Genomic DNA, 6,665 nt, shown 5'->3' on the forward strand with positions numbered 1-6,665 from the left:
ATCTCGTTTCTCGGACTCGAACTTAGGTTTGTAGGCACTTCAAAAAGCCTATTCATTCTACGATTCAAAAAATTGGAGTCTCGTTTCTCGGACTCGAACTTTGGTTTGTAGGCACTTCAAAAAGCCTATTCATTCTATGATTCAAAAAGTTGGAGTCTCGTTTCTCGGACTCGAACTTGGGTTTGTAGGCACTTCAAAAAGCCTATTCATTCTATGATTCAACAAGTTGGAGTCTCGTTTCTCGGACTCGAACTTAGGTTTATAGGCACTTAAAAAAGCCTATTCATTCTATGATTCAAAAAGTTGGAGTCTCGTTTCTCGGACTCGAACTTAGGTTTGTAGGCACTTCAAAAAGCCTATTCATTCTATGATTCAAAAAGGAATCTCGTTTCTCTTCTCGGACTCGAACTTAGGTTTGTAGGCACTTCAAAAGCCATATTCATTCTACGATTCAAAAAATTGGAGTCTCATTTCTCAGACTCGAACTTACTAAGTCACGTTTCTCGAGCTTAGATTTATAGGAACTTAAACAATCCTATTAATTCATTCTATGATTCAAAATCGAGCTCAAAGTTTGAAAGATCAGGCCTTTATTGGCTTATCATGTATCTGGATTCGTAATTATCATTTGGCTTCGTCGGACTTTTAAACTTTTGTATGATTTTCTTTTTATCATGTGATTAAGAACAAAAACTTTGGAATTAAATGACCTTCAAAAATGCCCCTAGTTTCAAGGTTGGCTTTAATTGGGACTTGACTACGAGACTGATGGAATGGATTACGCTTGAAAAATATGGACTCTGATGTATGATAGATAGAAGAACTGACATTCTTTTAAATTTAAGACTCTTAAGATTATCATATGTGCAATAAAGAATTGATCATTTTCTTTCGAATTTCTTTTGAAAAATACTTGAGCTGGACTTAAAAACTTGATAAATATTAGAATAAAAGATCTTCCTCTTCAAAGTGGTTGATGATTCTACATCTTCCATTAGCGAACACTTGAACAAGTAAACATACTTTTGAAGATCCTACAATGTTCAAGATGACTTCTGATTTTTTCGACTTCAATATTGTCTCTGTCGGATGTGAGCTCTTGGCTAAAAGACAAATATCGTGGCTTGAATGGTTCTGCAGTTTCTGCACAAGCTTCCTTCTGAATTTTTCTTCTTGACGGGACCTTTCCTCCCATTTGATGATGCCCTAATTTTTTCCTAGATCGCCTCTTTAGGTTTTCAATCTAGCGGGCTTTGTTTTTCTTTTTCTAATGATGCCTTGATTTTTGCCTAGGTCGTCTTTTCAGGTTTTCAACCTAGCAGGCTTTCTTTTTTATGGTTATGCCCTAAATTTTGTCTAAGCCGCCTTTTCAGGTTTTCGACTTAGCGGGCTTCTCTTTTTTTCTTGATGATCTTGTATAACCAACTCGACAACTTCTCAGTTCCCTGCACCTTAACCGAGTCAATTAGCCTTCAGGAGGACTTAATAGGTGGGCTTAGGATATGGTTTAGAAAGAAAAGATATAAGGCTCAACTTCCCAAAATGCCCCTAGTTTGATATTCTCTCTTTTCTATCAATTATTTTGATTTTTTTTCTAAATGCCCCTAGTTTGACATTCTTTTCTTTTGAACATTTCAATAGTAGATTTTTCTTTTGGATGACACTTTCCTTAAGAGAATACATTTTTCTTTTAATGACCGGGCCTGAAGTAACTTCTCAGGTTGCCTACGTACCCCAAATATTTCTTTTTTTCCTTTTGGGATCAGGTCAAAACGTAGTTCATAATAAGATTCCCTCCCAAGGTTGGTTGGTGTGGTTTAGAAAGAAATAGGTTATTTGATTTTTTTAGAGACTGCAAGGGGCTAAAAAAGGTTTTCTTTTTCTTGGTAAGACAGGAAAATGGTTCGACCAAAGAAGGCCTCCTTTGGTGAATGCTGCTTGACTTGGTCAAAGTTTCAGGAATTCGATATCTGAATTGCTCTGTCGAGCAAGGTCTTCTTTTGAGAATGAATATTCTTCAGTCTTCTTTTGTGAAATCGAGTATGATTGAGTTTTCTAACTCTAAAACTTCGAGAAAATCTTTTATTCTCTTATGAATGAAAATTCTCCTCTTTTGAGTGAGAAACCTGGTAGATCCACTTGTAAGTCTTAGTGTCTTTGTCGATGCTTTCAACTATATCATTTTTGACCAATAATCTTTGACTTTGAAATCACTCGACTTTATGTCTTGATCTATATTTTTATACAATCCATCCATATATCCTTATGAGATCATGCAAGAAACATTGTTGAATTTCTCAAGTAAGTTTACTACTCTCTCATGTTCTCCTGAGGATAATGTATCACCAATTTGCACTTCTTGAGTGTACTCTTTAATTCCAATATTTATCAAATTTGATTAGTGAGCTTTAAGTCATTTCTCATGTTAGATTGTATGTTCAAATCATTATTACACGCATGATAATCATAAGCTTCTATATTTTATTGGAATTGAAAAAACATAGACTGACAAACTCGACTAAAATTTGAAAGTTGAAGAAAGGCTAACGTAACTGAGACAACTAACTGGATCAAAGACTGACAAAAACTGGATTGAAACTCAAAGAAAACTCAGGGACAATTATCTACAAAGAGAGAAGGTCCTTCTGGGTGGATGGACTACTTAGACTTGACATTGGTACTTGGACTAGACGATTCTTTTGAATGACCCAAAATGACATAGATGAGGGTTTAGAACGTTTAGGGACACCTAAGATTAACCATCGATTCTGAAGATTTGACTCTTATCCACATGATTAAAGTTTCGATATAGAATAGCCCAAGTCCGGTGGAAAATATCAAATCCAAATGCACCATAAGTCTATAGTGACCAAGAAAGTGAGAAAGGTTAGATGCGGGTCTACCCCTGATTGGGATTGAACCTTTGATCAGATAAATTAATTTGATCTTAAGATCGAATCTTTCTAGATAAAGTGGTCTGGATCTTTAAAAGTGAAACCAATTAGTCCAACTGATTTGGTATTGATCAATTTGATCAATTTGTCCATTGGGTCAACTGGTTTAAGTGGTTCAAATTAATCAGTACATTTCACCGATTGGGTAGGACCGATATTGCGGATTTTGTTTGATTATTCTGGATCGGTCCGCCCACCTACCTGTTGGTTGGATTGAATAAAGCAACCCAGGAACACCCATAGTCAATTCGGGTCGTGACCTATAGGAAGGCTTCTAGACTCTAGGTTTACTACGTGCAATGCATTTTTATCTAGCCACCCTTGCCCAAGCACACCTATATACCTCTCGATACGTGGTGACTTGGTTTGATATACCGTATAGGTGATAATCTAAAACATCAACTCACTTCTCTGAAGCCAAAAACAGCCAGTTTGATCTCCAGTTGAGAGGTGGCGCACAATGCTGAGCAAGGGCCCACTTAAATACCTCTCGTCTAGAATAGACGTAGTCTATCCCCCTCGTACAGTAGGGTACAGCGGGGCAAGATCTTGCTTAGGCATCGGTTTTGACCAAGAAGTGCAATTGATATACTTAGATTACCTTTTATACCTACGGGTACGAGTCAAGAGTTGTAGCTTTCATAAATGGTTTGGCATCCCACGAGGGGACCGACCACGTATTAGTACTACGTTGGCAATCGGGACATGTGACTGTGTGGCTTACAATAGGACAAAGGCTCAGGTTGCCCCAGCCTGGGTGCATCAACATACTTCTCAGAATCACCTGATCAGACGGTATTGATGCCCCAGTTTGATATACCCTAAGGTACGTGACTGGAGTTGTGGGTTTCATGAATGACGTCGCATCTCCGAAGAGACCGGGCCACGCACTAGTACCACGTTGGCTAGATAGGACGTGTAAGTGTGCAAAACAGTAAACGTGCATGTGGTGTGTGCAAAACGGGGTGGGGTGTGCCGGGGGCCTTTTTCAAACAAATGGGCCCATGGATCCAATCAAACCAATCATACATTTAATCAAAACTAAAATCATTCAAATCATATGAATATTCAATTAAGATCACATTATTTCAATCATATAGGCAAAGATAAGCACCTTAAGCATATACTTGATATTAGCATTTAATCCCGTATTATTTTCTTATGTATTCCAATCGAAGGTTATTTTGGGGTGACCCGAAATAATTTGAAATTTCTAAGGGTATTGAATTGAGGGTATAATAATAATCGATGAAATAGAGAGGATAGTTTAAAAAACACAAAATGAGCCCGATCAAAAGAAATTCAGAAAACAAAAAAAAAAACTTGAGCATATGTTGCCATTAGCAACATTTAAAAAATTTGATTTCATTATTTTTTGAACTTCCTTTTTTTTTTAAAAAACTTTTCAATCTTTACCAATCGGTTTATTTTTTGAACTTCCCTTTATTTTTTTTTATTTCGATTTTTCTTTTTTGAAACAAGTTAATTTCCTCTTTTTTTTTTTTGCTAACACACAATCAACATCATGCTTCCACCAACAACACACGAATCACACTTATTTTATTTATTTATTTTTTTTAGCTAGCGGCACTCACAAAACATTCTAACTCATTTAATTTTATTTTATTTTTTAAATAAAATTGTTGCCACGTGGGGAGGTCAAAGATGTTAGCAAGATTTAAAATCTTACTAACTTTGTGAAGGAAACAATTCCCAAATTTTGTTTACCAACGACACTCGCACTACTCGCCATTTTTGTTATTATTATTTTTTTAAAAGTATAGCAGCCAGCACACACAACCTACGCACCATGATCACAAAAACAAAAAAAAAAAAAAATTTTATGTGTGTTGCCACCAGCAACATTAGTTCAGAATTTTTTTTGTTTCTTTTTTAAATCAAATAGAGGAGCACGTTTGCTCTTTGTTTAAAAGTGTGGCTGCCAACACCATCCACCCATGTACCACGATTACAACAAAAAAATCTCTCTTTTTTTATATGTGTGTTGCCACAGCAACATCAATTCAAGACTTCTCTGTTTCTTTTTGAAACCAAACAGAAGAGCACGTTTGCTCTTTAGACATGAAAGGCGACAGCGCCATTTTCTTTCCAATATTCGAGAATCGTGCACACGAACGATGGATTAAAACAATAATCGAAGAAAACCTGGCCCTTTGGTGGATGGTTTAAAGGTAGGAAACATTGTTCCTTGAGTTAAAGAGATCCGAAAAAAAGTCTGAGTCCTCGAATAAAATCGAAAAACTAAATCCGATTTTCAGAAAAAAAACGACACAAATTATTTTTTAAAAAAAGAAAATTTCCCTTTGATTGAGATCTTACCTGTTCATTTAGAATCGAGAGTTTCCGGTCGATCAAAACCAGCGAAGTCTGAAGTTCTATTCGACAGATGAAGGAGAGACCAACTTCTGGCGAGGTCGTTCGAAATCGGGTTGGTTTCCAAAGAAATCAATGACTTTATGTTCTGTATCTTTCCATCAACGTGAATCAAGAATTCTCTCCGAGTGTTTGAGTTCTTAAACCGATTGGGATGGAGGGTTCTGATCGATCTTTAATTCAAACCGGTCGATCAATTGAAGAAAACTGGTTTTTTTTTTTTTTAATAAAAAAAAATCGATCACCAATAGCTTTAAACCAATGGGACTGATTTCAATCGATTGGATCAGAGAGACTGATCAGATTGAGTTGGCTCTCCAGCCTGATGAAGACGATGAAATGGGTATAAAATTAATGGGGAAGATGGTGCGTACACTTTTAAAGACAAAGTTTTATTTTTGGCACACCAAACATGCCAACAAATTGTTGCTGTTAACAGAACCTCAAAAGAATTTTTTTTTTTATTTTTTATTTTTTTTAACTTTTTTTTTTTTTAATTTCTTTCTTGCTGTCAATGGACAGCACCCTAAATTTCTTTTTTTTTTTTTTAAATAAATATAAAAAATATTGTCGAAGGATGCATCGCACCTTTAAACAAAAAATTTTATTTTTATTTTTCTTAAACAACGATGCTTAAAAATAGAATCCTAAAACAAAAAGAAAAAAACTTCAACATTCATTAATCATCATTCTCTCCTCAATTAAACCTCTTAATTTTTTTTATTATTTAGGATCATTTTAAATACCCTTCGATTGAGCCACAATAATAAAATAACCGAACATACAAAGACAGAATATTTAGGTTCCAAGCACATGATCCAACATTGAGCAATATGATGAGAAAGAAAACTAAAAAGGCAAATAAATAAACAAATAAACTAACCAAACAAATCTAGATCGTTTTAGCAACACTCCCGTACTTGGGGTTTTTCAAGTTTGATCCTCAATGTCCCCAGTGGAGTCGCCACTGAAAGCGCCCTCGATCCGCGGGGTGCGCGGATCCGCTTTTGACCCTTCAGGTTTGGGAGTCGCCACCTAGTTATTACGGTCTAGGAACCGATCAATGACTCTAAACGGATAAAAACTAATCTAAAACCAAAAAAATTGAATTCGGGGATCAAGTTACGGGGTTGGAAGGTGTTAGGCACCAACCCCGCCCGGCCAAAGCCGGTCTCTACTAAATTCCCAAGTAAATTACATTGCTAAAACCTAGATAAGAAAATAAATAAAAATAAAAGGTTTACCTTTCCGATGGCAAGGACTTGGTTCCCTCAGATCTGACAAAAAGAACTCCTTGTACCGTGCTCCCTTACTTCG

This window comes from Akebia trifoliata, chromosome 10, assembly GCF_017979445.1.
Source record: "Akebia trifoliata isolate Shusen 1 chromosome 10, ASM1797944v1, whole genome shotgun sequence".
In the NCBI taxonomy this organism is placed as follows: Eukaryota; Viridiplantae; Streptophyta; class Magnoliopsida; order Ranunculales; family Lardizabalaceae; genus Akebia; species Akebia trifoliata.